At 46.2% G+C, this 16,090-nt stretch overlaps 1 protein-coding gene across 2 annotated transcripts in view; it reads left to right on the top strand.

Moving 5' to 3' along the window:
• Positions 1-16,090, top strand: part of WNT9A (Wnt family member 9A) — a 53,650-nt gene that overhangs the window by 18,119 nt on the left and 19,441 nt on the right. The window lies entirely within an intron of this gene.

The raw sequence follows: 16,090 nt of genomic DNA, 5'->3' as shown, positions 1-16,090 counted from the left end.
TGTTATGATTTATTTTCAGGCTGTAACTTTGGTTTTATCGCTTGAAATACTTTGGAAACTTGGAGGGCTTTTTTAATTAGTTGCAAGCCCTCTTTTAACTTGGAGGAAAATTCCAATGTGAAGAATGCTTTTGATTCACAAAGAAATTAGGTTGCTGAGCTCAGGTCGAAAGGTTTCCTCTCATCTCTGCATTATTTGGGCCTAACTTTCCTCCCTAAAGCTGCTGTTTGCATTGAAAAAGTTGACTTTGCTTCTTGCTAGCTCCAGATTAGATCAGAGTTTGTTACTGAAATGTCAAGACTATCCATGTGGATGTGCAGCGAAAAGCTGGGTTGGAAGTCATGAGCATACAAAACTAATGTCTGCTTAAACCCTCAGAGGAGGGATGAAGTGAATTGGTATAAGCTTACATAAATAGCTTTTGATGTGGTAGCAATAGTTTTGTGCTAGGACGGGTTACTCCTTTTCCTTTCTGCTTTGAAACCTATTGGTCAGCCTGTAGCGCAAAAAAAGTGACTGTCTGCCGGTGATTTCTTTGCTATAAAATATGTCCCTGATTTTAGTTTCAGTATTTCTTGTTGCTCCAGCTGCACAAGCAATATGCTGTTGGGGCACTTTCAACCACTGCTATTTTGAGGCTGGAGAGGGGTAAACTAGAGGGATTCCTTTCTCCGCCACTCAGAAAACAAACATCACTCTGGGGCTCATGGTGGAGAGAAAGCTGGCAAAGCAAGCGGGATCCTGCCACTCTTGTTCCTGTGGTTCATTCTGCAGATCCACAAGTGTAACCCACCCTCGCGGGGCTGCAAGGAAGGGAGGTGTGAGACTTGTGGGTTCGCATCCCTTGGGGTTGGGGAGCAGGCATGGGAACTCTGGATATCTCCGTAACCTCAGGGAGAGCAGGGGAAGTCTTGGCACAAGGTGCGTGCTCTTGCAGGGATGAAGGTTGGGGGTGGGATGGTTTTCTTGATAATGGGCCAACTGGAAAGTCTCAAGTGCAGACGAAGAAAAGGGAAGGGGAATCTGATACTGTCTACCAGAGCAGGACGTACGCTCTGGGAGAAGGATGTAGCCAAGTTTCATTGCAGTGCTATGGGGTTTCAGCTTGGGATTAAATAGCAGTGCTGTTTTCCAGTGATTTGCTGGGAAATCTTCACATTTGTAGAGAAGACCAAAGACATGCCTTATCTTGGTGCATGCATCTTTTTAAGCTTGAATATCCTGGAATCTCCTAAGTATCAGCTTGCATTCATAGCCCTCCTTTCAAATATGCTTTGCCACAGGTTTTGAGGGCAAACGTAACTCACGCTAAACTGAAATGCAAAGTATTGCTGGTGGTTCAGCTGGCTTTGGACTTCTTTTGTCCTGACTTTCGTCCTCTACATGTTACCCGGTGTTGAGTGGACAGCCTGCTTTCCCTGTACTTTAAGAAAACATGCTGAGGAGACTTCTTCATAGGGAAATTTTCTTTTCACGAACAAACAACAGAATTTGCTTGTGCTTCAGGACCACTCTATAGTTTTTGAGATTTGACTGTGTAGCTGCATGTCTTTGCAACGCTTAGAAATTAAGTTAGATTCTACCAGTCTGACTCTTTTTTTCAGCCCATTGGCTCTAATTCTAGATTCTGTGTAGTAATGTCCTGCATCACCCTGGGGACAATGCCTCAGTCTCCAGACCCACTGAATGAGGTGGCATGTGGGAATTGTAAAGTGAGCCCATGTGCATTTTGAAGACAGATGGGAACTCTGTTTCGGGCTGGAGCTGCTCTGGTTGAGAGTGGCTCTAATGAATATCTGATGGAATAGTCCAGGGAGGGGGTTCTCAGTGTTCATTGCTACAATCGCATTAGGACATGAAGGGCTAAAGTGAAAAGGAAGGTAGAGGTCGTTCATGCAGACTTAGAGAGAAATGATTTTGCTCAGGGAATATGCCTGATCTGTCTTATAATTTGTCTTTGGCTGTTTGTAGCATTTTCATATCAGACAAATTCCACCTGCACTAAAGCATTGTCACAGGTAGCTTCATTTGATTGTATGTATATGCCACAAATCTCCCTGGTGTATATACTGCATGGGTATAGGTTGGAGTCCCTGGAATTTGCTTGTCCCTTGTAGTGCTGAACACAAGTTTCTGATAAACACATGGGAAAACTGAACATAACTATCGGAATGCATCTGCAAATGAATCCAGAAACAGTGTGAATTAGTGTGAGTGCTTAAAGCATCTGGAGATGCTTTTTAAATGCAGAATTATTGCTAATGTAAAGCTCCACAGTTACGTTTGAGAAACTTCAGAAGTAAGCTGCATGAGTAAACTCCGTCATCTCCTTTGTGCGTGTAGACTGCAACAGAATTTTGTTTCTGGATTGCATGCTAGTTTTGTTCTGCAGTGAATTGGCAATTATTAAATATTTCTTTATTCTCATTAACCATGGCTTATTTAGAACATGTTTTCCAGATTCTGTACTCAATTAAAAATGCATTTGGTTCCTTGTGGGTGTTTTAAAGATGCTGAGACGGAGCTCAGACAATCTGCTTGAGAGTCCACATAAGCATCCTGTCAGATTCTTAAAGTCAGCTTTTATTTCATTACTTCTGATTACTTAAAATTTTATTATAGCTTATTCCATGATTAGTTGCTGTCATTAGGGAAACACAGAAACTCAGTACTCAGGAAAATAAGGTGTGCTAATGACTTGTGAAAGGCTATAAAAACTGACTGAATTTGCCTTGTATAGTTCCTTGCTTGAATGGGTTTTAACTTCCCAGCATGTTACTTGTCACAGCTGGCGCTTCCCTGCCTCCTTTCTGGAGGGAATCACTCTTTCTGGAGGGAACGAAGACAAGATGGGAGTCTGGGAGAGAATATCTAACACAGTGCTCCTTTGTAGAATGTTGTCACATGGCGGTTTGAGATAAAAAAAATGATTTCCTAAGGTGTGCACGTAGTTATGCTGATGTTTCCTGGCCCTTGAATGGATGAATTGCAAGTGACTTGTATAAAAAATTTTCATGACCACTTCCAGTTCTCAAAACAGTTCACAAGGAATAATTTAAGACTTTCAAATCACCATTTCTGTTTGACAGATGGACTCAAAAACATACTGAATTCAAGAGAAGTTTAGGATTATAAATCGTAGTTACTTTGAATGGGATGTTAGCTAAATGTCTTTGTGAATGTGGGCAAAACCAATCATCCAGTTCTGGGCTGGGAGATGGATTGTGCGTTTTCAGACCTTAAACAATTTATCCTGTAAGATGGACTATCAACCTAGGTCACTTTAGTAGAGGTGATTTCAGAAAGTGCACTGGTTGGATTTTGTTCTTCCCTGCTGGATATTTCCCTGGTGTGTAGATTTATGGAGCATCTTTCAAAGCTGCTGACCTTACTACAGTTTCTCAAAGTCAACTGAAATCTCTTGCCATTTGTTCAGATGGAACTTGATAAACTTTTTGTGGGAAATAGAAAATCCTGCTCTGTAGGTTTGTTGAAGAGAGTGGACCCAAAGTAATCTGGGGGATTTAAGGAGTAAAAATATTAAGACAAAGGGAAATGGGCTGTACTTTCCTTTTACCATAAGCACTGTGGGGCTGTGTGCTGCATCAGATGTAACCATCTTCCCCTTTGGACTCTGGAAACTGCCATACCGACATTGAAATGGAATACTCAGTGTTCTGTGACATTGTTTTATATCACTTAATGCTATTCAGTAGGTGAAAACAGAGGATCAAGGATCACGGTGCTGTGCACCAACATATCTCATAGTGTACCTACCTCCAAGGCGTTTTTGGGTAACCAATGATTTTAGGGCAGCCTTCCTGCTGTGCTGTTCGGCTAGCTGTTGGTAGGTAGTCTGGGAAGTGGGAACTGGCACCAGTTGGTTGAAGGTATCTCGGAGAAGGTTTGCATGCTGGGATAAATCCCAGTGTGTGGATCCCCTTCGCAGGAGAACTCTGCTTTTCTCCTTTAGATGTTTTCTAGCTGCTTTTGTTGCACATCTTCAGTATTGAAAATGTTTCTCCGTTCATATGTCTGCAGGGCAATGGGAAGGAGTGGGGTACTGTAGCTCTGCATTTGCTGGGACTTCTCTGTCAAGCATGTTCAACTTGCAAATCAAGTTACTTCCTCTCCTAGTTTGCTGTTCCTGAGGTCATCTTTTGCAGGCAGTGATTATACCTGAAGGCCTGCTCTGAGCTTCTTGGGAGTGAGATGGAACAGTCCCAGCTTCATGAAGCATCCATCTCATGGAGCTGGGGAACAGTTCTCTGCAACATGAGCTAAATGAATGTGGATGCAGCTGTGGCATCCCACAGTGCTGTGACTTTATGTCCAGTCTTAAAGTGAGGCTTTATTCCCCCCTAAATTACCTTGAAATCTGTCAAAATGCTGTGAAGAACAGCTTTCGTGTTTGGTGAGGATTGGGTGGCAAGGTGCAGTGTGATATAATGTCTTTGCTCTCTGTAATCTTCTACCCCTTCCAACATCCAGGAACACAAGAGCCGATTCAATTCTTAATCTTGGTGTAACGAAACCACCTCGTGGTTTCTGTATTTGGGTTGATCTAAATTGGGATGGCAGCAGTTCCTGAATCCAACAGCTTTGGGCTATTTTAGGTGGTGAAAATCTGCCATTGGCACTATGTAAGGCATTTATAATTAACAAGCTAATTATGTAAAATGCACACTGTCCACTTGTTAAGATCTTAAAGTTTCATAATCTAATCAGAATTTGCTATGTATAACACTTGGCTTGTTGTCCTCCTCCCTGCCTTTTCAATGTAACTTGGATGGATGGATGATCAATACAGGAAGGAAATGCTTTCCTTAATACTGGTTCAGGGAGTGTGCCCCACATAGCTTTTTTAATACAGTGGATAAAGGATTTTTTTTAAATTCTTGAGCACAACCACATTGCTCTGATGGACAGTTTCTTCCCTTCTGCTAAGCAGCACTCAGAATAAAACTTTGGGCCTCCCTGGGCTTTTGTACTTTGGTTAATTTGACTTCTGTTTGTATAAATTTTATATAGTGTAATAAAAAGATGTGCTTGCTGCAGTCACAAAGCATCCTGAGGTTATTTACCTGAAGTGTTGGCTGAGGTAGGTCTGGCTGAGGTTTGTGCTGATATTCTGTAGTCCAGTCACCTTCAAAAGGTAAGTGAGGATCCTGCCAGCAGCACAGGTCTGTTAAAGATATCTTGGCTATCTATATCAATTTATTCATCATGTGTGATTGGCCACTGTTGCAGTGTCTGCATCTTCCACAAAGCAGCATGGATTCACCCCTTTGAGGAAGGGTTGTGCTGTTTCTATAGTGGTGTCGGGCCTGGGTCTTTTTTTACTGGTGGGGAATGGACGTTGGGAAGTTGATAGCTGGTGTTCACATTGTTGGTTCTTTCCTTCTTGCTCTCATTGGGATAAATTGTGGATTGGATGAGTGGTGTTTTGGGGTTCAGGGGAGATTGAGAAGAGGGAGAGCAGCGTTGTTCAATGGATGGGAGTGAGAGAAGGCCCTTGCATCTGGAGTAGAAAACAACAAGGATTATGGTGTTGGCTGGCTTCAAGGGAACTTGTCCTGCAGTGTGGGATACCTTACAAGAACACAGTCTCCTTCCCTGTTGACTTACCAGATAAAGATAAGTCTGAAACCTTCCTTGGCCAGAGCTAGTTTGTTTGGCTGGAGACCTGACCCTTGGAGTTTCATTTGGAACTTGTAAAAACCCCAGAACTGCAAAGCTCCTTCAGAAAGGCATGCATGAGACGCCCCTTGTCACAGAAAGGTCTTAATGTGAGAACCTTTCAAGGTCTTCCTGTCTAGTTTTGTAAGGAACCAGCCTCTGCTCACAGTTGATTCCCACAATCTCTGTTGGGCTCAGAACAAGGATAGACCTGTACCATCCCATAAGCATAACATGTTGCATGCATCCTGCTCTCTCCAGTGCCCAGAAAGTTTGTTTTTTCACCTGTTTAGTTTTTAAATCTTCCACGAGGATAATGTGACATTAGAGTGGAAAAGCTATCGCTGCTGTGCAGGGGAGGAATTGCAGAGCTGTAAACTGTTCCTAAAATAGATCAGATGATGTGTCAAACCGCCCAGCCATCTAAATACTCCACGAGCTGACCTCCATGTGATATCAAATAGGGGCTCGGTGAAATGTTTTGAGGGGAGGGGGAGGTGAACCCCCCCCTCCAGCCTGAACCTGCGCACTTGTTGCTAGAAGTTGTCATTAGTCCGCGAGCTGATTAGGAAAATGTTGAGCCAGTCTCTGTGGCTGGGACCTTCAGGTTCTGAGTGTTATAGCTGGGGGTGGGGAGGGAGGAGAAAACTCCTTCTCCAGTTGTTTTTCTGTCCTGAGGAGCCCTGCATTCACTGTGATTTCCCCAAAGTGTTAATTTCAGCCTTTCAGCCCCCCAGTTTTTGGGGTTTATGTTGTCTGTAACCTTTATTTTTTGTCACTGCCACACTGCTGGAACGTGCGTGCACATAAGGCTATCTACAGGCAGCAAGGGAAGCGGCTGCGCTGGCTACGAGGAGTTTCTTCCCTTGCTGCCAATCTCTGTGGTCTGGGCAAGGGCAGCTCTATAACTGTGGCATCTGCTGAGAACAGACCGGGCAGTGTTTGGTACGGACAGCACGATTTATACGACAGACAGACTGAGGAGGGGAGGAAAGGAAGAAGCTGAGTCCTGCAGTGTGGTGCGTGCTGTGGAGCTCTTAAATTTGGGAGATAAGGCTTAACAAAGGGCTGGCCGAGGTGTTAGGGAGACAAATGGCTGATTCATTATGAAGTCAGATGCGTTCCCTGGCAGGGGCGGGTGGGAGAGACTGACACTGACACATGGCTGGCTGTGCTGGTGCTGGAGCCGTGCGAGGCATGCCCACGTCCTGGCGTGCTGGGGGCTGCCGTGGGTGGGAGGCTTGCTGGGGACGTGGTGGGGTGCTGGGGCTGCAGAGCTGGGGTGGACAAAGTGAGCACAGCAGCAGGAACCGCTCCGAGGAAGGAGGGGTGCTCTGATCATGTGAATCCATCTGCACGGTGTTGGTGGTGTGTGCTTGGGGTCGCTGGGATGGTTCATACTTCCATCCAGAGTGTAGGTGGGTTAAATGCTGCACCCAAGGCAAGGTCCTGCAGTGCTTCTCTAGCAGGTTCCTGGCTCAAGTGCTGAGAGCATAGCAGAATCACAGCGGGTGAGGTTGGCAGGATCTCTGGGTCCGTTGGGTCCAAACCCTGCTCCAGTAGGGCCACCCGGAACAGGGTGCCCAGGACCATGGCCAGACACCTTTTGAAGATCCCCAAGGAGCTTTCAAGGAGATGTAATTCTGCCATACAGGGTCAAACTGAAGGTGTCTTCATCCATGCATGTATATCTAGGGACTCCAAGGAGAAATGGGAATAATGATTTGTCTCATGGCTTGTACTGCTTGCTTTGGGCAGTCAGTGCTGTCATGAACCTATTATCACTTTTTAATGTTGCACCTCACCTGCGTGAGCAGGCCTGATCCCTGCATTACCCTGAGCAAAACTGCCCAGCCCTGGGCAGGTCTGCAGGGCTTCGGTGGGCTTCATGCAGAAGCCTGAGTGGTAGAGCCAGAAGGATGGACAGAAATTGCTTTGGGGACCTTGTGAAGGAGTGCCCTTACCCCATGTGGGATGCTTTCCATTGCCTTCTTTGTGAACATAACGGAACACCAGTGCAAAAAGCACAATTAGCAGACATCTACAGGGTTTATTTTTAGTCCTCACTGTTTACGTTTCAAATTCTAAATATCCTTTGCTTAAGGGCAACTCTTCCCAGACAAGGGCACGTACCAAGAAAGACCATGAACTTAGATTTCCTTTGCTTAGAACAGGAAAGCAAAGCTGTTGCTGTAGGTTTATATCACAGATGACTTTCTGCCTTTTGGGAATTTGGTCTTCATTGTAGGAGTAGACGTAACAGTTTGATGTGGCTTAACCCTTTGTTGCAAGAAAATTGTGCAACTGCTGTGTTCCCTTGGGTGATCTGTTAGATATGTGGTCTTCTGGTCCTCAGCCCCACCAGAAATTATTCAAAAGCAAGGGGAGGGATGCTTATGTAGATTTCTGTAAAGATGATCTAGAAATGTTCCTTGTTTTTATGTTGTGGGGAGCCGTTAGGCCCATTTCTGGATTAAAGTGAGCTGCTGTAATACCCCTGTCTGGGAGGGAGCAGAGTTGCTGTGGTGTTTTTTTACTGCAGCAGGGATCTGAGGTCCTGGGATGTGGGGGGTGTCTGTCAGTGTAAACAACAACAAAAATGCCCCTCCTTCCAACAAACAAAAAACAAGCCAAAAAAAGCCACCGCAAGGTGGTTATTCTCCTGCTAGGAGGGGAAGTTTGGTGTTACTACAGGGCATAAACGTGTGTATGGTCATCTCTCAGCATTTCGTCCTATCAGAAAATATTCTGAAAACCTCTTTCCTCCTTCCACCCCACGTGGCCCTAAAAGGGTTAAAATAAACCTTTTATTCTCTTCTCCAGGCTCATTCCTTCCTCTTCTCCCATCGCACTGCTCGCCTTTTCCCTGCACCGAAACTCCCAGCTACGGGTTGCCTACGGTCTAGTATGACACGTGCCAAGCAACTTTTCTTTAAAAAGCCAAAAAAATAAAATAAAAATCAAGCAGTGGCCAGAACAGCGGGCAGGTGGGGGGTCAGGAGCTGTCCAGCTGGGGAGGGGGGCACTGGTGGGGGGCTGATTGCTGGCACAAGCTGAGGAAGGTGAAGTTTAAAGCTGTCTTAAATTGGGAGCAAAAGCCCCTGCTGCCGCCTGGCCCATGCATTCCACTGGCACTGCAGTTCACTGGCTGGTTTTAAGTTGGGTTAAAAATCCCCCATAAATCTGGCTGATTGCTGCTTCATTCTTGAGAGGATGAAGGGGAGAGGAAACAACTTTCCCCTCCTCTTCTCCCCCCACCTCCCTCCTTCAGCTCTGTCCACTTGCAGGCACAGGCAGTTCTTAGGCTTGAGGGACCTGGGAGCTCCCAGCTGATGGCCACCGGGTTGTAACACCACCACCTGAAGGTGTATAGTTTAGTGACACTTCTGAAGGTCATTTGGGAGCTGTTCAGCCCCTTCTGGCATGAGCCATGCAAATTACAAGGGCATATTGAAAAGACTCTCAGAGCTGGTCCTACATCTGTCCTCACCCTGTGTCATCTCCTTGCTGGTAAATCTCGGCTCTGCCACCTGCCTAAAATAAGACGTCCCTTGCTCTTGTGGACTGGAAACTTGCTGAATATGGTTTGTTGTAAGGAGAGGGAGGAAGAAGGAGCGGTAGCTTAGCTTTGTGGTTCAGGCACAACCCATGGGCTGAAAGACCAGAGCTTGGTTCCTTCATCTGCTGTCGGGTTTCTCTGATTGCTCATGTCCTCCTCGCTGGGGAAGGTGGGGGAGGGAGAAGGGAAGGCACACTTCCTTCCTTCAGGGAGTGCTGTCATTCATAACCTGCACTGCTCTCCTGCCCTGCATGGGTGGGAAATGCTGCAGCCTAAGTATTTGCTTGTGGTGTTTCTGTTTGCCACAGGGCAAAAATAGCTGTTGCTCATGACACCTTGGTTCCATAAGTTGTACACAGGAATGTGCCTTCCCAAGAACATCCCCAGCCCCCCACGTCTCCATATCTGAACAAAGTCACGTATTCCCTGCTTTCTTTGAACTATTTTGCCTTTAATAGCTAAACCTTTATATGCTGTGTGCTGATTTTTATTTTTTTGGTAATTTATGCAGAAGTTAAGGGCATGCTTTGGCATGAGGTTATATGGAAGCTTATTTATACACACAGCAAGTGCTCTGTATCTGGGAGGCAACCCTCCCTGTCTTGCCCCATTCACAGAAAAATCCCTTCTGATCTGCTGTGAGAACTTCTCTGTTGGGCTGGTGGGGCCACCTCTCTTCTCGGGTAGGACGGCTGGCTTGTGGGGTGGATTTCTCTTGCTTGGACCACTGCATTCAGCAGCCTGGGAGAAGTCCTCTAACTCCTGGGTGAACTTCAGCTAAGGCGGGAAACTTGGACGTAAATGGCTTCTGTGGTAACGCCTGGGTCTGAAAAGAGCTTAGTGACTTGGGATCAAAGAGCGGTGAATGCTAGAAGCATTGCTCCAACCTTGCACGTGTGAGTGTGAGAAGCATTCAGGAGGGCTGTGTGGGACAGGAAAAGCTAGAGATTTGCAGCAAAATCTCCTCCATCCCCTTAGCCGGGATGATGAGAGCCTGGAGGGAACCTCTGTGTAGGTCTGCCCAGGCAAAGGAGTGATTCAAGACAGGTTAAATGACCAAAGCCTACAAGAATCTACACACTTTTATCTCCTTAAAAAGAAAATCTGAGCATACTTCTTAAGTCTGATGGAGACTGATGCTTCCTTCCCTGGTAAGTGGGGTCTCTTGGTCTGGAAATTCCCCCAGGCTGTAGTTTGTCTCCCCTTTATACTCCTGATTCCCACATTCAGAAGCAGAACCAGGACATTGAAGACATTTCCCATCCTTTACTTGCAAGGATCATGAGCATAGGGTATGGCTGCTTTCCATCTGCTCCTGTCATGTGCTGCTGGAAGCATGTCATGCTGTAGCTGTCTATCTGGTGTGGGCTGCTGCTTGCTTCTTTGCAACCAGAAGCTGCAACTGAGTTGTGTGTGCTACTGGCTAAAGAGGACACCCATGTCTGAGGGGTTTCTATCCAGAGAAAAGCTCTGGGGTTGTGTACCATGGTACTGAGGAGGAGATAAGGATCGAATTAGCAGTTAGGACATACGTGTCTTGAGAATCACAGTGTTTGTAACTTAGGTTTCCAAATGTTTGTTTGTTTCTGTTTCATGTCTCCAACAGCAAGGCACTATTGTTTGTGGAGAACAGCATGGAGAGCAAAAACGGGTGCGCACAAAACAGCGAGGTGGTTAGGATTGACCTTGAAGGATGTGCACAAAAGGCAGTGGTCTGTGGATGATGGAAAGAAGGAACCAAATACCTTCAAGGGTTATCTTCATGGAGGAACTTACTTCATGCTAAGATTTCACGATATTGTAGAAGCTGAAAAATCCTTGCTGAGGTTTGAAGAATACCTTGCATTATTTTTTTGAAGGGGTTCCATGGGACATGGGATTCTTATTTATTTTTTTGCCGTGTGTTCATTAGCCAAAGTAGGAAATATTTGGCTTTGTAGCTTGGAGGATTGCAGTGGATTTTTAAACCAGTTTGCATGGTGTTGGGTTTTGTGATCTTGGTAAGGCGGCAATAGATGCCAATACCTGAATGCTGGGGTGAGCACTGTGTATTGGAGCAAAAATGCTTAGTTCTGACTTTAGGGAACGGAAAGAAAACTGGGGAACTAATGTTTTAGTATCACAGGGGAAAAGACTTCTCTGACTTGAAATGATTTGGGGCTCACCTGTGCTTTGCAAGCTCTGGCAAGAGCAGAGCTGAGTTTGGTGGGTGCCCTTCTGACAGTTCTGTTCGAAGGATGTTGAGTTACAGTGTGGGCACAATGGTGGCATCTGTACATGTGAATGCTTAAAAAAAAATCCACAACACACCACACATTCCAGAATGAGATGGTTGGCCATGGAAGAATCAACTGTTTTACCAAATATCTATTCCTAGTTTTCTTGGACTTTTGACCTGTTATATTTCAAACAGCAATTACCCTTTTTGGGATGGGGAGGGAGCATGGTAGATCATCTTAGGAAAGCCTCTTTGTAGTGTGGCAGTGGGGGAGAGAGAGGACAACTGTAGGTTGTTGGATGCAAGAACCAATTATATGTCTGGTGGTCCAGCATAACTCTGGCTCCTTGAGTTTTGGAGTCATTAGTTTAGGTGTTGCAGTGACAACGGCTAGTGTGTGCGCTGTTTGTCAACTTGTCAGAACCTGTTTTTATTATTATTAGAAGAAATGAAAGAAGCAGTGGAAAGAGAAGAACAAGAAGAGTGGATACCACAAGAAAAGCATTCAAGTAAAAAGTGAAAATACAATTACCTGAGTCCTCGTACAGATGTACCAGAAAAATCTCCCAGCAGAGGAGGAAGTTCGGGGATAGGAATGCAGTATTTCAGCAGGCTGGCCTTTGGGGGTGCATATAGCAGAGGTGTTTTCTCGCAGGAAAGCAGTTCACCTTGGCTCGTGTCTCTGGCACTTGCAGAGGAAACTCTTGAGCATGTCAAAAATGAGAATGCACTCACAGGTCTGTGCAGATGTCATCCTTCTGTCTTGTCCCACTCAAATTCCCATCAGGAAAATCCCCAGTTAAATGCAGGTATGCTCAGGAAAGAATGAGCTGATGAGGCAATGAAAACCCTTGACTTCCAAAATGAGCTGAAAATGGGATCCACCTGAAATTACCTCTCTGGCAGGGCAATGAGTCCATGTTGCTACAGGCACTTATCAGTGTGGGATGTGCAATGTGGGATTGTGCAGTGCACAACCAAGGCAGCTGAATGCCACTAGCAGTGGTTGTGCAAACCTAACAGTTCTTGCTGCTCACAGCCAGTGATAATAAACCTTCTGGCCTCAAACCAGCGGGGGATTGAACTGGAAGGAGATTTGGAAGGCAAACAATGCACATGATGTTGCAAACTGCCTCTGAGATAGGCAATATGGCACTGAGCAACCAGGTCCTTCCTGAGGGCTGGACGGTGCAAGTGTGCTGCTCAGAGCAGAAGTCAGGTGAGGTGCACAGAGAAAGATCCGGACGAGATCTGACGCACAGGTTGATTCCCTTGGCTTTGTAGCCCTCAGATTGCCCTCAGTTAAATTTCACAGTTAGAGCTTCCTGGGTTGGGTGAAATGAGCTATTTGGTCTCTGTCCAGTTTTCTAGAGGACAAACACCTTTGCCTGATGTTCAGCCCCCTCAATTCAAAATAATACAATAGCACAGAGTGCTGGCTGGCACTTTAATCATAATTATGGATTGGGTGAACATAAAAAAAAAAAACATAAAAAATAGCCAGCCTCCCTTTTCCCCTATCGTGAAAGATTTTCATGGAAGAAACAGCTCGGTCTTTGTGAGGAGCTGAGAAAGCACCCAACTCTGACACCGTTGCCTTATGGGACCTCACTCAGCCTAGGTTGCATAAAAGGGCTTTATGGGATTACAAAGGTTCCATGCAGAGGCAGCTCCAAGGCAGCATTTCAGGTGGGGGCACTGGTGCTCCCTGGCTCCGCCTGTGCGTGTTTATGATTGATGCCACGCTCTGAGGAGTGCCACCTCACCTTGCTGGAGCTGAGGCTGCTGCATGGGTCGCCCTGTGGAAATGGGCACGGATCCAGCGTTGGGAGGAGAAAACATGTTTGTGTGTGTTTATGCTGCTGGTTTCGCTCATGGAGGTCTTCACCTGGAGGAGCTTCCTTGCCTGATGGTTGGAAAAGTCCCTTTCCACTTCCCCTAAATTTTCTCCTCCTTGTGTTCTCCTGGAGATGCTTTCCAAATTCACTTGCTTCGCTCTGATTCACAGCAGCTTGAAAGCCAGTGCAGTTAGCCTGAGCAGTGAGCCAGGCAGGGATGGACAGGTCCCCATTGAGCAACATGTTGCACGGCTGGTTCCTCAGCTGGTTGTATGTTATGTCCCCTTTTCTGTACTGGGCAAGGACTTGCGGAGAATGTGCTCCTCAACATAGAGATAAGTCAGGAAACAGGCTGAAGGGGTGGAAAAAGGTGTTCTTCTGCCTTTCTTCCAGAGCATCATGCTGGAGGAATCATTTTCATGATGTTTGTTGGGGTGAAGTGGGAGTTCGCACTCCAGCCCACCATGTGCACCTTGCTGTGGTGTCTGTGTGTCCCAGTTATCAGAGCTGGTGAGCTTCTTCCTGAGCCTTTGAAAATGGACATTGATAAATAGTCCACTTAATGCCTCAATTTCCTATTGTTTTCCAGGACCTTCCATTAGCTCATTGTAAGCAGGTGCTGGAAGCCTGTCCTCTGGCTGTGTGCAGCACATACATGAATCTGATTTTCTACCTTCTCCTTGTCCCAGGCTCTTTACTTTGTTTTTATTTAGGAGATTCTTACTGGGATCCGCTTAGAGCTGCGTGCAGTTGGGCTGTGCTCTCAGCAAGTTTTACCAGACTGCTCTATGAGAAACCACACACCAAAATATCTGGAAGCCAAGCATCCAGGGGGAGGGTAAGGAAGGGGTTCCAAAGCACTGATTGCTCTGCAGAAATCGTGGCCGTGGGATCAATTCTTGTACGGCTGCTCCCTGCAGTAACTGACCTGCTACGTGATATTCAGAGCTTGTTTTCCAGAGCATGCACCTGACTGGTACCAGCTCAGCTGGAAAGGTAAACTGGGCGAGGGGGAGCTGTGGGAAATGCTCCTACACTTCCTCCCTTTCCCTTGCCAGCTGAGGGTATCCCTTGCACTAGTTATGGTGCCTGCAAGAATGAACCCTCCAAGAAAAAGTATTGACGAGGTCCAGGAATGAATGTCCTCGAGATTTTGTTACAGGTCTTTGCTACTACAAAGCTTGAACCAAGCCACCTTTCTCATAAACAAGCCACGGGGGCCGGGTGACGTGCTGTTTCCTTGGGCGGCAGTCGAGCCCGAGGGTTAATATTTGTATGTGTTTCAGATGGAGCTTGCTGCTTGGATGTATTTATCTGTTTTAGGAGCAAAAGTTTTTTTTGGAAAAAAGTATTCTGGGAAATTTACATTGGTCACGCTAGTTTTCCATTTTTCCCACAAATCATTTTGACTCTTCATTTTTTTACCATTGCAGCTTTTTTTTTCCTTGAAATCCATGTACTTTTAAAAGTAACTGAAGGAGAACATTTCCCTGACCATGTGCTTATTTAAAAACAAAAACACAACTAAACCCACAAATTTTACTTCTTTGTATTTGTTTTTTGCTCCTTTCTTTTGACCTCAGATGTTAAATCACCTCATTAAACAATTAGTAACAATTGTCATCTGTCCTGGATGTTGCTTGGCTGTGGCTCATGTCATGATTGTGTGTATGTTGTGCACAGGGGTTTGGGAATTCAAGCACCCTAGCTGTGGGCCCCGAGGGACTGCACTCCTGGCAGGATGCGTCCCATTGATTGCACCGAAATCCTCATTTTAAAAAGGACAACAAAGCGCTGTTCCTGGGATTTTTAAGGGGGTTTTTAAGGGTTTCCAGGCTTGCTTTGTGTTTGGTGAAGTGGATGAGCTTGTGCTCCACTCCTGTGTCCACTGCCCCACTTACCTTGGTGACCCCGCAGCGGTGGAGGCTGCGCGACCCCTGCTTGTGTCTGCCTGTGCAGGGCTGTGATGTTCCAGCGTGTTCTCAATTCTGGCTTTCAGCAACTCTTCCTTTTTGGCTGGGGAAATGTGTCTTCAGGACCTTCGAAACCCTACATAGTGATTCCCATTGACTGCATGGACTGGCACCTGGCCGGAAGAGGGCAGAGCCAGGAGAGTGGGGTGCGGGCAGCCTGGCCAACAAACTGCTCATGAGCCCAGCAGATGTTCCTGCAGCCTCTCTGCTCCCCGGGGCTGATGCCAGCCTGGTCCTTTTCCAGCAGCTCGTCACTTGACACCGGGAACAGTCCGCTGGCTGCTTTTGTTTCACATTGGAGTCAAGGACCTTGTGCTCGGAGGAGGCAGGGGAAGGGGAGAAGGCAGCGGGACACATTTCTTCAGGTCGTTTTTTTAGTCATTCCTCATTAAAAGCTTTTGGCAGCATTGCCTCTGAAAGCATATCCTGCCTGTGAGCCTCGGGCTGTGGCTTGCTGGGTTTTACGTACGGATCTCTTCTGCTGAGGGCAGAGTGGCTGTACGTGCTTTCTTGGCGTGTCCCTTGAGGTCTGGTGGGACAAGTCACCCTCTTCCAATTCCCAAGCTGGTTCTGGCTCTGCCTGATACCCTAAAACGATTTGTGGAGGGCACAGGAGAGTGGCTGCAGTGTTCTTGTCTTGCTGGTTTCCTGAGTTTCTGTGCTTATGTACCTTGTCATTTTTTCCCTATTTCGGTTTTAAATGAACTGTCCTGTGGCAGTTCTGAGTTTGGCAGGGAGGTGGCAATTGCCAAGGTCTTACATCCAAGTGAGCTCTGTGAGAGCTGGTGGAGGAAATTAATCCAAATATTGCTTCTTACCCTTC

This window comes from Cygnus olor, chromosome 2, assembly GCF_009769625.2.
Source record: "Cygnus olor isolate bCygOlo1 chromosome 2, bCygOlo1.pri.v2, whole genome shotgun sequence".
NCBI lineage: Eukaryota > Metazoa > Chordata > Aves > Anseriformes > Anatidae > Cygnus > Cygnus olor.
This window is presented reverse-complemented; position numbering and strand designations above follow the sequence as displayed.